This window comes from Lichenostomus cassidix, chromosome 19 (genome assembly GCF_008360975.1).
Source record: "Lichenostomus cassidix isolate B80296 chromosome 19, HeHo_3.0, whole genome shotgun sequence".
NCBI lineage: Eukaryota > Metazoa > Chordata > Aves > Passeriformes > Meliphagidae > Lichenostomus > Lichenostomus cassidix.
In genome coordinates this window covers 6831788-6851274 of record NC_139499.1, presented here as the reverse complement: position 1 = coordinate 6851274, position 19487 = coordinate 6831788, and the positions used below count along the sequence as shown (strand labels likewise).

At 43.4% G+C, this 19487-nt stretch overlaps 2 long non-coding RNA genes across 10 annotated transcripts; one reads left to right on the top strand and one right to left on the bottom strand.

Moving 5' to 3' along the window:
* Positions 1-441: 441 nt before the first annotated feature.
* On the top strand, positions 442-16470 carry LOC146429158 (uncharacterized). Of its 9 annotated transcripts, none has more exons than XR_014855726.1 (5): positions 442-1061; positions 2037-2113; positions 4479-4627; positions 6544-6639; positions 7331-16470. It is a non-coding gene; the product is annotated as an uncharacterized LOC146429158 (long non-coding RNA). The 9 variants fall into 9 exon arrangements; XR_014855723.1 differs by lacking the exons at positions 6544-6639; positions 7331-16470 and adding an exon at positions 5131-5733 and having other exon boundaries at positions 445-843; positions 970-1061; XR_014855725.1 differs by having other exon boundaries at positions 443-1061; positions 6544-16470.
* On the bottom strand, positions 929-6624 carry LOC146429159 (uncharacterized). Its single transcript, XR_014855729.1, has 3 exons — positions 6488-6624; positions 5719-5807; positions 929-1039 (listed from the first exon to the last, which is right to left on the bottom strand). It is a non-coding gene; the product is annotated as an uncharacterized LOC146429159 (long non-coding RNA).
* Positions 16471-19487: the final 3017 nt, after the last annotated feature.

Here is a 19487-nt window from a genome sequence, read left to right as displayed (position 1 = left end):
GTGAGGGGCTCCGCGAAGCGGGGGGCTGTCGGTGTGAGCGGCTCTCTGAGGAGGGGGTGTCGATGTGAGGGTCTCTGCGGGGAGATGTTGGTCTGGGGGGCTCTGTGAGGAGGGGGCAGCCGGCCGTGAGGGGTTGTGTGAGGTGGAGGTGTGAGGGGCTCTTGAGGAAGGCTCATTGGTGTGAGGGGAGAGTAACCAGCTGTGAGGGGTTTTGGCTTGAGGGGACAGGTGAGGGGTAATAAGGGGTTGCTGAGGGATAGGAGAACAGGAGGGAGCTGGCTTGTGGGGGTGCTGAGGGGAGTTTAGGAAAGAAGGTTTATGGGAGCCCCAGGGGAGGACACTGAGGGGGGGAAAGGGGCCTGAGGGAGATGATGGTGATGGGGGGCTGCTGCTGAGGCCATAGGAGCTCAGCCAGCAGGCCTGAGGCGGAATGAGGACACTGAGGAAAGGTGGGGGGGAGCAGAGAGATGGGGGGTCAGCAATGGGGTACATGTGGCCTGCACATGGGAAGGGAGATGAGGTATAGGGAGAGGCCTGGTGCAGGTGGGAACTTTTTCAGAGCAGGTGTGGCAGAGGACGGTGGGATTGAGGCAGGCTAGCTGGGGTGTGGACGTGGAACCAAGTGCAGCTGCCTCTCTGGCCAGGAGCAGCTCAGCTACAGGCAATCCCAGGAGGTGATAGGTGTCTGCTGTAGTGCAACTGCCCTCACCAAATAGGTGCATTTCAGCCTCCCCTTGACCAAGCTATATCTGGGCTGTGGCCAGAAGAAGGAAAAAAGTCATGGACTGAGCACATGGTCTCCTAAACTGTACTCTTGGCTCTCAGTGGTGGGTGTTGAACTTGGTAGGTTGTTGAGCCTTTGTGTGCTTTGGTATCTCCATCTACGAAGCAGAGATAACAGTTGGCTTCATGCAGGGATTAATTATCACATCTTGTAGTCACGTATTTGTTTATTTGTTTTTACTATAGATTACAGCTGGAGGAATTCTAAACAGTCCACTTCTCCTTGTCGTGGTGTTTGAGCGCATTGTGCTCCTGTCTGAACAGAGGAAATCACTGAGGTCAGTCTCCCTTGTGTTTATAGTTGCTTTCCCTTTCAGGAGTATGGGGGCAAGGAATCATCAAAATAACAATTTGTACTGACATCCTGATAATAAATGAATAGAAACAGTTACATAAGACACAAAGTTTGTCAAAGGTGTGTTTGTAGGGATGGCTTCCGCTTTTGACTTCAGAATTATACTGAAGGGACAGTGCGCTCTGTTATAAAGTACCCTGCAAATATTCCATTTTGAGATGTTCCCAGCATGAAATAATACAATTCTGTAAATGCAGTATTACTTCTATTGCTGAAATAAAACAGGTGAAATAAACTCTCTTCCCATTTTGATCATAATCTAACAAATATTTTGTATCATAATATCAGCTTCGTATCTAGCAGGTGTTGAGGTGATGCTGATGATTTAGGTAAATTTTGCATTTACCTTTAGACAAACACAGCTACTGGGAACCATCCCCCTGGGATAGGGGGAAACCTGAAGGAAGTTGTTGGCTGTAACAATTGTGGACCATATCTAGAGTTTTGTGAACTTGTCACAAGGTGGTCTGATACTTTGTCTTTTCAAATCCCAGTGGGAAAAGTGAGACAAGTGTGGATCACTTCAAACATATGTTGTTGTGGGTATTGGGAGAGGCAAACTAAAGGTTTATCTGATTATCTCAACCTTGAAGTTGGCAGCTATGACAGGAAACTTGGTTTCATTCATCTGCCAAAGATATTTGTAGTGTATCATTTGACAAGTTAAAAGGCATTTTTGTAATGACACAAAAATAAAAACGTCCGCTTTCTGAAACTGCTGTTTCTGTCTTCTGAAATAATACGGGTTTGGAGACACACTTCTGGGGAAATTAAGAGCATGCTTGTAAATATGTAAACATTTGTATTTTCAAATGTTAGAAGAATGGTGTTTAATGTGAATCTGCTCAGCATGGCCTACTGATACTAATTTGGTTTTATACTTGTTTTGTCAAATTAGTGGGTATCATTTGCTTCTGGAGATGGGAGAACAAAATGGAGCAGCAAGAGGGAGTGATCCGCCCACAGGGTCAAAAGGTAGAATTGAGAATCAGGTTCTTCTGAATCTTGATCTTGTACTTCTTCCTGCAGACAAATTGCCTGTAAAGCTCATGAATTATAAGAGTTAGTGAGGTCCATGGAGCTAACCCAGCAAATGCCAGCAGAGAGTCTGGGCCTCAGCTCTTTGTGTTACACACATAAAAGATAATGAGAGCTCTAGGTAAAAATCCTTAGAGTCTCTGACAGTGGCTGCAGAAAAATGTGAATAATGCTTTACCATTAACTATCAAGTATTTTACTTGAAATGCTAGATCTGCATTTGATCTGTATTCAGTGACTGCTTCAAAAATATACCCTATAATCTGTGAACAGACAGTTTAGAAAAAGTTCACTGAAATTCTGAAGGAACAGCCAGTATGAAAATTATGTTTATTGTCACTAGCTGAACTAAACAGCACATTTAGCTTTCCCAGTGCATTGCATTAGGCGTCTTCTTGTTGCCTTCTCAGAAGACCATAGTAGGCATCTAGAAAGTTAGCTCAGCTTCATCTGCTAATTTCCTGATGCAAATTTAATCCATTTAAAGAAGAACTAAACAGGTTTATGTATGTCTGCATCTGGGATATGTACCAGTCTATCTGTCAGATAGCCATACCCAAAGTTAATTCCGTCTGAAGGAGGTGCCAGAACATCAATAAATAAATATTACAGATTGCCTAGCGGTTCAGCTGACAGGCAGAACTGGTTTCAACACATTGCTCCCAATGTGCTGCTGCAAAGCTGGTCCTGGGGTAGACCCATATGACATTGTAGCATGGACAGGACCTTTAAGAGCATGCACCAGCACCCCATGATGCTGTAGGAGAGGAAGTACAGAACAATACTGCATCCAACGGAAACTGTGGCAAGAATTTATTCAAGGCATGTTGTAATTACTCAAGCTGGGAGTTTGGCCAGGACATTGGGGTTAACACCCCTACTCCTTTAGAGGTGTCATAGTTTATTTTTTTTAATGACTTTAAGTGATGAGAAGCTTGGCTTTCTGTCTCAGCAGAATGACAGCAGTTCAAGAAGTGTAAACTTCTTACGGCAACATGAAGGTGCTGGTTCAGAACTAACTCAGAGCAGTGATGGAGCCTAGTACAGTAATCATTGCTTTATAAATACTTGCAGTAGATAAGAAAGATAAGAGCGTGATTAGGGCACAGTTTCAGCTGCTGTAATTACAGCCATGCCTTCCTCAGCCTTCAGTCCACATGCTGCTTGAATCTGGCCATTTTTAAACAAGCAATTGTACATTTTAGAAGAAAGCATAAAACATGAAGCAGAGAAATTTGGTTATTAATTATATAGCAGTTGTGAACAGCAGTTATCAAAGCTTTTTCTTAGGAAATTTGTCATCATACAAGCAGAGTGTAATTTAGCCAGTGTAATTCTTTCATGCCATTGAGATTTTTTAGAAAGTGTTCTTTGTATATATGGTGTACCAATTTAGAAACTAACTTTCAGCTTGTTCTCTGCTTGCAGAGAAGATAAGCACTTGTGTGTTTTAGTGAGTGACTAGTTGTGCAATGCACAAGTGAGGAATTGTTTTGACTTTACTAGCACATGAAACCTGCCATCATTCCTATAGTGCAGTTTGGGCCATTATTATGGGTTACGAGGTTATACAGGAAAAACATGTTCTAGAGAAAGGCTGGTCAAAATAAACGAGGTAGAGTCTCCTTGATTATAACAATCTGGTTTTGTATCAATGATGTAAATGCTTGGGTACATCTACTGGGATGAAGATACCATGTCAGTGTCCCTCTGACAGTTCATGTCGTAAGGACAAAAATGAAGCAATACTGACATTATTACGTAACTGCTTTTGTATTCTATGACAACAATAATAATACTTCACTCTTCTTTTACCTTTTACTAGATAAGCACCTTCCTTGCTGTGCACTTGTGATTGTCCCATGAGTTGAGTGGTTTTAGCTATTAAGAAATGGGGAAATGGTGGCACAAGAAGAAGTAATTTGCCAAGGTCATATGGGAAGTCAGTGTCAGAGACATAAACAGAATCTCAGCCTTCTGACTGACCCACTCTGCCCTCTGGGAAACCAGACAAAAGTGGAAAAGTGGCTTGCAGTGTGACTCAACACCTTTTCCTTCCTCAGCCACCGCCACGCTGGGCAATTACAAATAAATGCCAGCAGGTCATTTCCACCTGAGTCAAACAGGTTTCCAAGGGACTCTAGGTAGGCTGTCTTCTGCTGGTGAGGGCTCTTCGATGGGTCTTTGCAATGGCTTTGCTTTGAAATATTTTCAGAATTTCAGAACTAACTGGTTTTTTTAGGCTATGACTACTAAGTGTAAGGAGTGTCTGTTCAGGTATCTCAGATTTTTTTCCCAACAGCAGGGCTGAAGAGGGTTTTACTCTGGCATTGGTTCAGAATGCCTGCAATGGGTACAAGGATCAGTATTATGGAGGCCTTGATCTTGAAGAGTGACTCGTGGAAAGAAGCAGCACAGGAAAGGCCCTGGCTCTGGTCCTTGGATGGATGGGTAAGAGGAAGCCTTTGGCAGAGAATGGAGAAAGGTGACTAATAAGATGAAACTGGGAGGAAACTCATTTCAGTTATGCAATCTACTGGCTTCCCTTCTTTGAGGGAAGACACCTTTTGTTAGTTGTTCCACTGGCACTTGCTGCTCATGCTGTCTTCTGAATAGAAGTCTAAACCAATTATGTCTCTGCTTGACTTAGGAAGCTTAATTTAGCTTTGCAGCAATGAAAATACAACAGCATTTCATTTCTTTGTTCTCTGTCTGCAGCATTTCTTTTAGATTTACTTTGCCTCTTCCCTTTATTATTGGTTCTTTTCCTGGCTGTCCAGTAGTTTAGCCAAAATGAATAAACTTTTTTTACTGCTGTCATGCACTCAGTCCCCATATCTCACTTGTTCCATGGTTTTCTGTGTCCTTTTTGCCACATTTCCAAGGCTTCCATGGAGAATTTTGCTGGGGCGGTTCAAGAAGTTGCTGTTGTCTGGTCTAATCCTTGTCCTCAGGTTTCCCCTCATAGCTGAGTCAGCAGAAGAGAGTTTGTTCTGTGCCTGACCCTGCTGGGTTGTGTTGGATATCTTGGCTCAGACCCAAGCCTGACAGTGCTGTGATTACCCTGGCCTTTGTCCTAGACTGGCTGGTGTAGGGATGTGTATTTACATCAGCTGACCGTGGTATAGGGAAGTAGCCTCTGGAAGAGCAGTTTGCTGGAGATGATGACTGGAACTGCTGGAACAAGAGTTGGTGGAACTCATCTGGGAACTCCTAGATTCCATATTAGCATGGTGACTTTTCCAGTGATCTGCAATGAACAGCTCCACTGTTGACCCCATCTGGATCTTCATCTCCTGTTTTATAGCTTTTATAAGTAAAACAACATCGTACGTTGTCGTAAACGTGCTTCCAGGCACTGATTCTTATAATCTGTAAAACACTTATGAAAATGTGGCCTTGCTCTTCAGCAATTCTGCAGTCACCTATATGAGACATTGTATTTCACCCTTGAATAAGATTCTAGACCAGGAAAAGAGTTAGACTGCATACAGATTAACAAATGTGTTGCTAGTATCTCTGGCTACTGCAGCATGACTCACCCATCAGTGCTTGTCAGAGTCTGGCGTGACCTCATTGAAAGCTTCAACATCTCATATGTTAAGGCAGGTTGTAATCCAGTGTGGGAATCCTAAATAGGTGGGGAATTAAGTTCAGAGATTGTGAGAATGCATACATCATAAACATCCCCCTGGAAATCAATTATGCCCTCACCAGAAACAGTCTTACAGATTCCTGAGGATCTCTTGATGCTAAACCTGCCTTTCCCTGCTTTTATTAAAAAAACCCACCTGTAACTATCCAAGACAGCAACAGAAATCAATGCTGATGAGAGAATTTAAGAGTGGATAGGACATGTCAGGGAGGAGATGCTCTGTTATTCACAAGAATGAGAGATTATGGTTCATTTTTATTTATCACAGCTTCTACAGGCTTTTGTTCTTTTTTTTTCCTATGTCAGTAATGGGGCTTCTGGTATGGCTTCTGGTTTAGGGAGACAGGTGAGCATAAATATAATAAAGGGAGTAGATGAGTGAATTAGCTTGTGGTACTTTATATGTGTGGCTTAGATATGTAGTGTGATGATGAGACAAAAAGTAGGAGGCAACAGGAATTTAGAAATTGGACGGTTCTCTTCAGCTGGTGCTCGCTGAGTAAACATTGTGCTCAGTGCCTCTACCTCCTTTCCATGGGCTGTCATACACTAAGGAATGGAGCAATGCTGCTCACTCTAAACTTAGACAGCTGCTGGCAGTTTAACTGCAGAACCTGTATCTAGAAACAGGCAAGCAGAAGCTCTCATCCTCTCACCTGCTGCTGAGGGAACTCTAAGTCTCTAAAAACACAAGACTGTCATCGTCCCACAGGTATCTGCTGCCGTTTGAACTGCAAGTGAAATCCCTGGCTGCTGGTCTGGTTGCTGTCCTTGGGATATGTGAATGTCTGTTCCTGTCTTGCCATAGGTAATTTCTGTATGTGGCAAAGTTGTGTGTTCCAGCCTGGCAGCTTTGTCCGTAAGCAGTAACAGTTGCTGTCTCTTGGTTTTCCAAACCCACTGTCCTTAAAGCTGCAGCTCCTCACTGGTTCCAAAAACCTGCTTTGTCACAGAGTGTCAGTAACTTTGCAGAAGTCACTGCATCCTGTACTGTGCTTGGGATCAACCCTGGCACTTGTGTAAATATACATATGTCCCTCCTGCAGATCTACTTTTCCTATCCAGATTCTTACCTGGTGAGATTGTTCCCTTACCCTTTGCCTTGGGTAGATGGTAGTATGACTTCTGCATTTCTTAATACTTTTTTTTTTTTGAGTCTGGGAACATGGACAATTATTATTTTGGGGTGGGGGAAGAGGGCAAAAATTCTCTTCTGAGTAGATACATTTCATGTTCTGGTCCTTCTTTAAGGAAGACGTAGAAGTTTATAGAATCAAGGCATGCATATGATTTGTAAAGAGAAAATAGGCAAGCCTGGGCCTTTTTGTCCATGATTCTTTACTACAGAGATCAGCCAGGTATTATCTGCTTAGGTACTTTGTAAATCCATGGTGAAATAAGTTGATGGCTCTGCCCAGTTTCTAGTATTGAGGAAAGTGCATGTGCACACAAAATACATCTGGTTTTAAAAAATAGTATCTTTGATGTTCTTTGCACAGAGACCAAGGCCTAGATGATGTTTTGAGACTGAGCACCTTTCCTGGATGATCTGATGGATGCACATCGTGTTATAGTAGGGTGAAAAAGATGGAAGCCCTGTAGAAGTATTATCTGTGCTGCATTCAGCTGTGGGGGTGTTGGCTTAAACGATTGATCCAGTATTGGAAGTCCTATTGCTTGATTTACCTCTTGATTTTTAGTATCTTGGCAGACCTTTCTTTCACATACCAAAGCATACCTCGGGTTTTAGTAGAATTCTGCTCTTAAATCAAGCTTAAACCTCATTGCTGCCCCTGCCTTCAGCTGGAAACGGACAGACACCATTTGTGACTGAATATCCTGAGTCACCGATTCCCAGCTGGTGTTTGCGCTGCAGTTCCATCTCTTCCTTTCCGACTGCACTCCCTAGAGGAGATTGGGAACAACTGCAGTCGTCAGCTCCAGCGTGGTGTGTGCACTTGCTGGGATCCACACAATTGGTGGACAACCCCTGTCTACGTCTATGGGGTGAGCTGCCTGTGATTTGTTACTGTATGTATGGTGTTCCCATACTGGAAAATAGAACAGGTGTAGGAATATTAAAAAAAAAAGTTTCTTGATACTTACTAGAAAAATATCTGCATTGTGCAGATGGTGATAGGATATCTTCATTAAATAATCAGTGGAGAAAAGTGATGATGCTGGTAATGCTCTCACAGTAAGACAGATTGTGTGAAAATGGATGAAAACTAAGAATCTAGAGAGATGATGAAAGGTGAAGCAGTTACTCCCTGCACTGGCAAATTCTTCTACCAGGAGCATGGGTCCACCATGCAGGAGCTGACAGGTTATCTGTTCTGTCAGACACTCATGTGCTGTGTTTGTTACACTGCTTGTGCACTCCCAAAGAAAAGCTGCTTAAACTCAGCAGGGAAATAATGCAACATGTTGCTATGTTATTTCATCTGACCAAAACGTTTTCACTATGTAATGCTTGCTGCTAGTCTTGTGCATAGCTCTGGGGGAAGCTGAAACACAAAACACTTCACTGAGCTTTTTGATCCAACAAGTCTTGACATATTGCTGCTGGACACGTCTCTGTGTCTGATCTGAGCTGCGACAGTTCCATTCTGTCCTGCTAAAATAACAGCATATTAAACAATACTATTCTGTCCATGCTGTTTCCACCTATTAACTAAAAAGTTAAATTCTTATTAAGCTAGTTTTAATTTACGTGTCATAAGATATTAGTTAATGGTCAGCTGATTTTCCTGGCATAAAGATTGCAAAGTATATAATACAGATTAGGGCTTGTCTGGGGCCAAATGAGTTAAACCAGCTCCTTCTGCTGAGATGTCCAGTGAAAGACAGTGATGCTCTGCATATCAAATCTGCTTGCAACAGGTCATCAGTGTTTGCCTGGGACAGTTCATCCTGTTAGCAGGCCCTGATCCGGCTATGGAGGAGATATGTGGGTTGTGCTGACTCATGAAAGCAGGTGCAGGTTGCATCAGTGAAGTAAGGAGTGGCTCACCTTAGGAGCAGGATGTAGGTTTTAGTGTAAGAACTGTCAACAAACCACCTTAAGAACAAAGTTGGGGGAAAAAGACATGAGAGAGACTTTGAAATCTGATTATTCTCGTTGCATCAGGGGCTTGTTCCAAATGGGATAGGTACACAATTGTTAACACCCCTGAGGTGTCTTGGGAAAACATGCACTGTAGCTGCAGACAGCAGTAGTCCTAAGGCAAGTTTTCTGGGGAAGGTTGGATGACAGCTGTTCAAAAACATTCATACAGTTACTCTCTTGTTCCTTCTTTGTAGATTTGACTCATCTGTTCCTGTCCTAAACACACCAGTTTTGGTAATTTTTTTTCTCTCCTTTCATTTACTTCATATCTCATATCCTTCAAGATTCCTTTTGTATCTCTGGGCTTAATTCTATTAAATCCAGTTCCTTTGAGTTCTACTTTGCTTGTGCTTTGCACCTGCTACAGAGCCCCAGCAAATTTGGCAGCCAACCCTTGGGCACTCCAGAGAAAACAACTGTCTAGACCAGGCACCTTCTGCCTGATGCCCTGGACGTACCCCAGAGCTCCCAGGCATTACTCTGTATTCAGAACAACATGTTGCTATGCAAATGATTCCTTTCTTTTCTTCCTCTTACCTCCACAGTGTTACGTGCACCAGACTTCTCAGCAGGCACTAGCCTAATGTTTATTGATCTTTTACAGAAGTCTGATGCAAAGGAAGATTGATAAAATCTTGTCCAGTGTTTTTGTGAACTCATAATTGCACCTGCCTCCTCCTAGGGAATGAGGCAAATGGGAATGAGGCAGCCCACAGAATAAACAGTACCTTCTGCACACCTGGAGATAGTGCAAGCTGGAGGCCATCACTGCAAAGACCTTAGAGCCTCTGGTATCCATCAGAATTCAGGAAGGTGTTTTACTCTTTCTTAAAAGGAAGGTAAATCAAATCTTGGTCTAAGAAGTCCTATGGCATGGGAAGGGCAGAGAAGCCTTAATGCAGTCACAAGCTGTGCCCGTTCCCAGTTAAAGCCCCTGTTGCCCTAGGCAATCATAGAGCCTGTCAGCGTCCTGCAGCTTTCACACAGAGATGTGACCAAAATAGCTCCACAACTTTACAATGTGGCTAAAAATAGCTTGCAGGTCAGCTTTTTTCTCAAAGGTAGTGGTGACATCAGGGGGAGAGCACTCTTGCTCCTGTTCAGTGCAGGTAGAACTGGGTAAACAATATGGGGACAGCAGCAGTTTAGCTGAACAGCCTTGAGGAAAGAGAGGTAGTAAGGGATGGGAAAGGACTAAGGAGAGATGGACAAAAGTGTCCAAGGCATGGGCGGGCCCTCTGCCATTGGCCAAGCTATTGTGCTTACACCCAGACAACTTCTCCCTGCAATTTAGTTTCCATGATGTTTGAGAGTTATCAGTCTGTTCCTGTCTCCTTGTGGCCCATGTCAGGATGTGTCACTGGATGGGCTGTCCAGCCAATGCAGCGTTTCTTGCTCCTCATTTCCAGACAGTGAACACAGCCCATGACATCACCTCTGGCCAGCGGCGGATCAGAGGCTAGGCCATGGCAATGTCAAGTGTGTTTTGCTGTAGCCATTCAACCAGAGAGCTGATCTTTTACAGTGCAATTTGCATGTGGAGAAATCTGGATGGCCCTTAGTTCTAGGGGGATTTCAGTATTTGTTCTTGGGCCAAAAATAGGCTGTTTTTATGGGGCTGAACTGTCTGTTTTTGTAGAGCATTACATTTTACCAAAGGAGCAAAGCTGCACACCATGATCCTCAGAGTTTTAGTCTCTGTTGTGTATACTAAGTCTGGCTGTGGAGAGGAGTCTCAGCCAAGTCTGGAAGTTAAGTGCCTGATTTGGAACGTTATGGGAATCTAATGTAGGTTATGTGAGGTTTGTCATGCCTGCAGCTCCTGTGCTGCTGAGGTAAGTGTACTGCAGCAAACTGTGCTAGCGAGAATTTCCTTTGTGCTGCAGGTTTCATGCCTACTGCTTTTATAGTGCTGAAAGAGAGGAAGGAGACAAAAAAATGTGAAAAATCGAGGCCAGGTCATTACTGTCAGACGAGGACAGAGTCCTGTAGCCAGTCAGATGTGACAGAATGCACTTGCTGATGCTGCTACCAGGAAGCTTGAGAGAAATGTGACTGATAGCAGTGCGCATGTGCCTTTGGAGGAAGGAGGCTATGTGTGAGCTCTTGCAATGCTTTTCTCTGCCCAGCAACATCATTGCTTCTTTTCCTGGTGTTCTGCTTAAGCAGCTGTTCTGCATTTATGATCCAATCTATTCTTCATACAGGGCCATCTTCACACTGAGCCACCTTCACTGTCACTATCAGTAGGACTAACAGGACCTCAGGTTTGCTTTGAGTAAGCACTATAAACAGGGCGAAAAGCACTACAGTTACTGTTCTGGTAGCAAGTGTGAGTCTTGTAGGACCAGCCCCTGTCCCCACCTATGTAAAATGGCTCCTGTTGCCTTGAAAGAGGGAGACTTCAGCCAAATGCATCTCCATATTGACAAGTATAGAGAGAATTACGCGCATGATCAGCTTGCTAGGAATTTCATTTGATGTGCAGCTGGAATCAGCTGCCAATAGAAACGGGAGCTCTGCATCCCTAGTTGTGTGCTTCTAAGTGCATTTAGAAGCTATAGGCCACGTTAATTGCAGATTGCAGTTAGAACAGGTTATAGGTAAAATCAACTCAATAGCTAAATACTCATTTAGCACAGTCATTTCTGAGCACTGCAATTTCTCACCACAGCCTGCTCCTTCCCTTCAGTGAGAGCTGCTCCCTGCTCTGCCCTGCCCAGCTTGTAAATGTAACTCATCAGTCTCTGCTTCTTTGCAAATGAGCTGCGTAGGTAATGGGAGGAGGAGGAGGAGGCAGCAGCACTGCAACCTGCCCATCCCCAGCCGGTCATAAAGGCTCCGTGCTCCTTAGGCTTTCTGAAGTTATTTGCCCTGTGAATCGTGCTGGTATAAAACTTTGTTGTTTCCTTAAATGCTCTGCCTTTTGCAACAGGAGGTCATTTCCCAGTGGGGAAAACAGGCTGTTGATGTGGTAGGCGCTCAGCTTGTCGTTTGGATAAGATCCAGAGCCGATTAGTTTGGGCGCAGCAGTGTGCTAACACAGGCAGAATGCACCCAGACTGGCTCCTGTCGAGATAGCCCCGATCTCCCCACACTCCCCACCTCTGTCCGCAGCCCCCGGCTCAGTTTGAGCACCGGTCCCTGTTCCTGCCTGCGCTGGCACGTCCACAGGGAAACAGAATTGCACCCCGCGCTGCTTGCCTGTGTCCTGTTCAGTACCAACCCTCCCAAAGCAAATAGTGATTTGCCTGTCTGCACTGACTCAGCTGTGCTGAAGGCAGGAATCAGTAATAAATCCGGTTCAGTAAAGTCCACAGGTAAGGAACAGCCTTCTGTAGCAGATAGTGAGGCATTTTAAAGGAGCTCGACTCTGTCCCAGGAAATGCACTGAAGTAAGCAATGCTACATTGGGCAAGAAAGCCTACCCAGGAGCCATTAATCTCTCAACATCTGTAGCCCTGCGGTTGTAAGCACTGGGGGTTGTCTTCCCCTGCCTGCAATTACTAGCTAACAACTGGGAATTCAAAGGAATCTGGGCTATCTTTAGGAAGCAAGTACCTACTCTTTGCCTCCTCTCAGGAAGCAAGGTCCTTCATTACAGCCTGTCTTGGCAAGGGGCTTGCAGATAAGGAGGAAGGGCAGGAAACCTGCTGGGCTTTGCTTCTTTAGCAACTCCAAATATTTTCCATAGTCTTAGCACTGTGAGTCAGCATTTCTAGAGCCTTGACTTGTTTACAGCAGCAATCAGTGAGATGGTACAAGGTAGGTGGGGTGTGGAGGTATATTTGTGTCTAAAACGAGAAACCCTTTGCCCAAGCACAAGTGGAGAAGTTACCAATTGTATTTTCCATTTGTGACTAATGGGAAGCAAAGGACTGGATACCATGAGCAGTAACTGCAGTGGAGCCATTTCCAGGGTAAGGAGTTTGCTAGTGTGAGTAAGGGAATTGGAACTTCACAGAGCTGTATGTATCATGTTGCCATACTTCACTTGATTAAAAAAGAAAAAGGAAAAAAGACTGCAAATATTTAGGATTATCAGTATAGTGGGATAAAGGTAACACCTTATGGATTCATTTTGCATTGGCCTGGCTGGACAGGCTGTGAAGCAGGAAGACCCCCAAAAGTGTGCAGGTAACTAATCAAACACTGAAGTTTCCATTCGGAATCCATACCTGCACTGGAATAAGGAACATCAGCCATGGGATATCTTCTGTCGCTGCGTGCAAGCTTTTTCCCTAAGCTTGACTGGTCAGCCTGGCTGGATCTTGTGGTAAAGGGAGGTGACATCAAAACCAAGATATTTTAGATCTGCAACGTCAGTTCTGCAAAGGTATTTATTTTGAAAATTCTAGTTTCCATAGCGATGTAGTGCTGTTCTTTCTCATCTTTTTCCCATTACCCCAATCTTAGCAGCCATTAGATAAATTATCAGTGAGGCAAACCTTAGCATTTTTTAATCTTAAATGATTTTATATATGTTGGTTCCTTAGTGAATCAGAGGCATTTAGTCAAGGATTGACTCATATCCTTTCCTGGGGCTGACATGAGGTCTATTGCAGTGAAAAGATGATAATGAAGAATGAATATTATTAATTCTACTTGGTGAATGAATTCTTGGGCTACTTTTCTGTAGAGTGGGGGTCTCATATCTAGAATTCTGGTTCAATTCTAGGTGAGTTATCTATGTTAGGGCTTCGGATTTTACTTGTGTTCCACTATAGCTTCATTAGGACATCATATTTTTGTTTCATACATGTAGTAAATAAATCCTTTTGTAAGCGTTGCTGTGTTCATCTGCTGTTCTCCACCCCAGCGATGACTTTTGGATACAGTTCCCCTTCCCTTTGCTCATGGTTAATTCCTTCATTCTTCTTTTCAATTCTACAGAAAAGGAGCAGTTAAGAAAATAAGGCAAGATATTTTTTATTGGTGTGATTTGTTTGGTTGGTTGTTGTTACTTTTGTTTTGTTTCCTGATGCATCTGGCCTTTCCTGGCCAAGGAGCTACTAGTTTTGCCAGAATAGTTATACAGGTTGGAATGTAAAAATCCCAGACTTAACCCTGGAGCAATGATGGCATGCAAAAAGCAAAGATGTGGAGATGATTTATTCTGATGGTGTAGTTTGCCTTTTAAGGAGATGATTTAGTGAGTTCTTTTGCCTATATGAACTGTATCTCCACCTGGGGAGCTATGCCAGAATAGCTGTTCCACAAACCCTTTGCTGCAAACAACAGCCTTTGTCCTGGAATTCAGTCCTCATGAGTAGGTAAGCAGTGAAGTACAGAAACTGTGTGGGAGAATGAGAGTGGCTTTGTGGACCTGATTCCAAGATAAGGAAGCAGGGCTAAAGACAGGCGAGGGTTAGCCTTTGACTCCTGCAGCGTCCTCACTTAGTAACAAAAATACCTGAATTGTATCAAATGGAGCACAGATCCAGTAAGTTGAGCATGCAGGAACTCCTCGATGGAATCTGGATGTTAACAGGCATATGCTGCTTAGTGCCCGTTGCTTGCCCTGCCAGTCAGTCTGTTTTCCTCCCTAACCAGAGCTATCAACTGTCTCGTTTTTATTCGGTCCATGAGTTCTTCAGAGGAGATGGGTTTTTAAAAGTAAGTTCTTCACCCTGCTTCTATTTGAGCTCCCCAGCCCCTGGATACCTGGCAGAAATAGCCTTTTAAATCTCAAGAGGTAGATGTTCTCTTGTGTTCCAAAGAAGAGTAATCCTTACAAAATCTCTATTTTAAATGTCAAATATTTACTTTTAGCTGAATTATGCCCATTCATTGAGAAAACTAATAATACTTTGCTCTTCACAATGTGGCTTATCAGTGAATCCCGTATACATTTTATGCAAAACATTAAAAGGTGGTTGCTTATCTTTTCATTTACCTTTTTTTTTCCCTTCATGTTCCTGCATTCCTATGTTTTGAGATAAGGTGAACAAAAGTTCTCCAATTGCTATCTCTAAGCTATGCATTCTGCAATACCTTCACTGTGTTCTTTCTGATTCACTCCCTCTGAAGTGAATTGTCCCAGTCTTTTTAAATTTCCTTCAGACAAGGGCTCTTCCCAATCCCTAATCTTGTAGTCAACCATCATTGCTTTGTGTCCCAAAGTGAAGCAGCAGTCACAGTAATAACTCAAACAATAACCCCTCCAGATCTGGTGTTCTGTCAGTGCTGGGCACTGTTAGGTTGGAGACCCTGACTGCAAGCAAACACAAGCAGTGGAGTCCCCATGTGCCAAATGCAGACATACCCAACACACATCTAAAAACTAATAATTTTTAAAAATCCCTATTTCAAAATAACTGCTTGGTATCCAAATGGAATGAGAATGAAATGTGACTAGCAGCCTTGTGACTGTTGTGTTGTATAACAAGATAAAAAGTGCTTGGGATTTGTGGATTGAGCTTTTTTTCATTTGTCTTCCAGAGGTCAAAGTCTGCTGCAAGCAGTAACCGATAGAATTCCCTGTGTAAGTCAGGCTGGACTGCTTGTGCCTCAGGTCCTAACAGCAGGGCAGTTTGTGCAAGAACACCTTGGGAAGATGCTTGTGTGGATTTTTCTGTGGTCCTTGTGACAATCCTAGGAAGCAGGAGGAGATCCAGAATTGTCTGAAAGCCAGGATTCTTTGAAATCCCAGACAAGCAATGATGAGAGATGTGGCTGAGGCCAACCTGCTAGCGTGCCTCCCATGCTGCTTCTTGTATGTGTCCAAGAAGCTGCCTCCAGTTTATACAACTGCACTCTAGTAAACAATTTTGCATGCAGATATGGGCAGCAGATGTTACTCATGCCTGTGTGAACACTTCAGTGTCTTTACAACAGGGATGATCCTCAGATTGAGTCCTGTGAAACAATGGATGTACCTACCAGAAGTCCCACTGGTTACAGCCATTCTGTTACAGCTTGCTCAAAACACTTTGAAGGATGGTCACGCCATCCTTCTTTGGCCACTCGAGGGGATTGACTCACAAATATGAGCAAAATAAAATTAGATGGCTTAAGTGGCTGCAACCCCAGCTGTGTCCCCACTGCCCAATTCCCAGAAGGTCATCCCTGCAGCCAGGCTGGCTGTGGAAGGCAACTCATGAGCTGCTGTACTGACAGCTCATTCTTCAGGGTGTTAGTATTTGTCTGGCTCCTCTGTGAAACAGTTCAGGAAGCTTAACCAGAATAAAAATGTGCACTTTTCCATCTGACGAATTGTTTTTTAGTTTAATTTCTCAAATGGGCTCTGAGAAGCAGCAGTGTTGCTGAGAGGGCAGGGCAGAGAAAGATGACCTTCCCTTTTGGGAGCAGCCATTACGTCAGTTTTCCTGCCCCACAAAACTGTGCCTGATGGTTATTTTTGGTGCTGGACTGCCTTAATTTTCTGGAGAGTGAATGAAGGATTAACATAGTGTGCTTATGGCATTTGGAAACTAAGCTTTTAGAAAAAAAAATCATAATTCAGCATGAGTTGAGGTGGAAATGCTTAAATTGCTAAGGATGGGAAAGATGAGTGTCCATGGTATCCATTTCTACAATTTGGTTAGGGATTGAATCCTTTTTTAATTTTTTGGGTTTTGCTACTTTTGAAGACCTCTAACTCAATGCCTACTATCCAGCTGCCTCTAGAGAGAGAAGTCTTTAAAGAGACCAGCTTTGTATCTATAAATAATGTACACAGCAGAGTACAAAAATGGAGTCAAGGAGAAGCTCCTCCTTACCTGAACATAACTGCAGCGGCTCTGTGAGAATAGCTGTGGTCAGGCTGTGAGCAGCACTCATACCCTGTCATCCATCTTGACTAAACTGCTTCTGAGAACTGATTCTGAGAATCCAACACTTGAATATCTACTGGTAAATCACAACTGCATTGTACTGAAACACATTAGATTCCAGGGGCCAAACGTGGCAAGGTTTTGAACGGTGTGGTTATAATCCTACTTGGAACTAAAGGTCTGCTTGAGTGCTTTGTTAAGCTGGATGTGTTGGAATATGGAAGATTTCGCAAGTCTGACCCCCTGCTATAAATGAAAACACTGTGCAAAAAAATGTAAATAAATGCCACACATACTTTGTATAGGAGCGCTTCCCAGTATCTATAAATATGGTAATTTTGGTGTTTCCCAATTTTGAGTTTTAAACAAGAAACGGACACATTAAATGTTACAAAGCAAGCATTTTATTTTTTTCATGGATTAATTTTGTAGTTTCACTTTTAAGTTACCTTAAAAAAGTTATTGGAAACTAAATGTAGTGTCTTTAAGAGGATTGCCTTTGAAAGGAAATAATTTGTTCACTTCAATAGCTTCTCAGTTTAACTGCATTTTAATATGAACACAAAACTCATCCTGGGTCAGACTCTCCAGGAAAACTTTCTCATGATTCCTGTAGCAGTTGATTCATTCCTTGCTGCCTTAATTTTGCAGCTTTAAATGGCAGGTTCTCTGCAAAGCCATCCACTTCAAAGCTTCATAAAACAGAGCTTTGAATAAATTACTGAGTTAGAAATTATACTGGCTGTGCCCAGCTTTGTGCCTGGATGTGGGAATACTTGGCACTGGGTGTGAAATTCCAAGGAAAATTGCCTCTTTGCTGACTTGCCAAAGAGCAGTAAGAAGGAAAACTGCTGCAGATGAGCAGACACGGAAATCTCCAGTTTCCCTTTTCCAGAGAACACATCCTGAAGAACTGTTGAATATTAATACACAGTATAACCGGCACAATGCTGGGCAAACACTGGGATTAACACAAACTACAGTTTCTGGAGGGGATGTGTCTCAGTGTGGCAGGGGGAGACACCAGGCCACGGGGCAGCACTGCCTGCTAAAACTACTCTTACCTTTAAAATTAATCCCTGCAAATGCAATGTGAAATCAGTGGGAAGTGGGGAAGGCCAACCATGTGTGGACACACCATGTTGTGGTGTGGGATGTCCATACTTCACGTGCCAGGTGTGCTACTGAAGGTGATGAGTCCTAGGCTGTATTAGGCTTTTTTTAGCTGTTTTGCAAGCTTTAGATGATACAATACTGATAACATGACACTTCTAAGCAGTGACATAGTTGCTTTGTCTTTCACAAGGGCACAGCCCACCTCCCTCTGTGTTCAGATTTCTGTTATGTGTGTGTGGAGCTGATTTGTCCATAATTGTTTGCTTTCTTCAGAGTCTTTTGAAGTTTAAATCTTCAAACTAGCTCCTTATATTAAAAATAAATTCTTCCAAGCCACCAATAAAATGTCAGCTGTGATTAAAGCCCAACTCCTGATTTTAAGACTTGTCTCCTAAGCACTGTGAGGTCACTCAATGAATCAGCATTTGAAAGGACCAGGACCGTTATTTTTTGGTTAAAGCCCAAAGTTCATCTTTGCTTGCTTAGATGGTTTCATCATGTTTTAAATTGCTTTGCATTGTGCTGAAAGAATATAAACTGCAGGAATGTTTTGACAGAGAACTTGTGATATTTCAGGCACCTCAAATCTTGAAAAAACCCTCTGTATTAATGTAGAAGTCGGTATTTCTAGTAAGGAAAAGCTTTACCTCCTGTGTAGTAAAGAGGAGGGTGAAGTGGGAAGCTGTGTTTCAGGCATTAACTTTCAACTGTGTTCTCTTAAAATGAAGCTTGGGAACTATAAAATCTCCAGACAAAGACTCTGTCCTTTGTACAGTGCCAAAGTCTGATAGGGCTTCTATGCACATGAACTTTATTAATTTTGTTTGGTTTATTAAAATAGTGAAAAAATAGAACTGCGCATTGAGCTGCAAGGAAAAGCCTTGAGAAGTGAGTCAATTTTATTTTGAAGACTATCTGTGGAGCCCGTTTATATTTTTTGTGCACATTAATTGTAACAGTCTTTAATTACACGAACACATTTTATTTTGTCATGTTTCCTCCCTGTTTGCTGCAGTGCACACTGTTGGGAATATTTGGAGACAATTAATCCCACCAGAGCAGCAAATAACTTGGAGCAGGACTCTGCCTCTGACCCCAGCCTGTGGCAGTTTTGGGTCTCCCCATTCTCTCTGCCCTTTTGCTACATTCCTAATGAACTCCTGCCTCAGTTCCTCACTGCTCCATGCAACCCAAAACCCTTTGAGTGCTGTCTGGAGAACTGGGCCTTGGTGTTGAAGAGGGATCCGGGAGCAGCAGTTGAATGTCTTGCTCTCCTGCAGTGGAGGGTGGTCAGAGCAGAAGCTGTTCAGGTCATTTAGCTGCCACCACCCCCCTTCCCCCCCAAACATGCTCAAGTGGGGATAATCAGAGATTTGAAATAGTATGAAATCCGTTGCAAATTTTGACAAGTTTCAAGAGCTCTCCTTACGCTCTCGGATTTCCCCAACAACCTTTGATTTTTTGTTAAGGATCGGTTAAATTTCCGGTGCTTCTCTCGGAGGTGGACAGGTGCATATACTGAGCCCACCTTTCCCTGGCCGGGTGGGTGGTGAGCACGGCGGGTCCGCCCGGGCGGCTGCGGGTGGAGCCCTGGAGCCGGGCGAGCTCCGGTTTCTGCGGGAGCGCTGCAGCTCGGCCCGGCAGCGATTCGGGGCG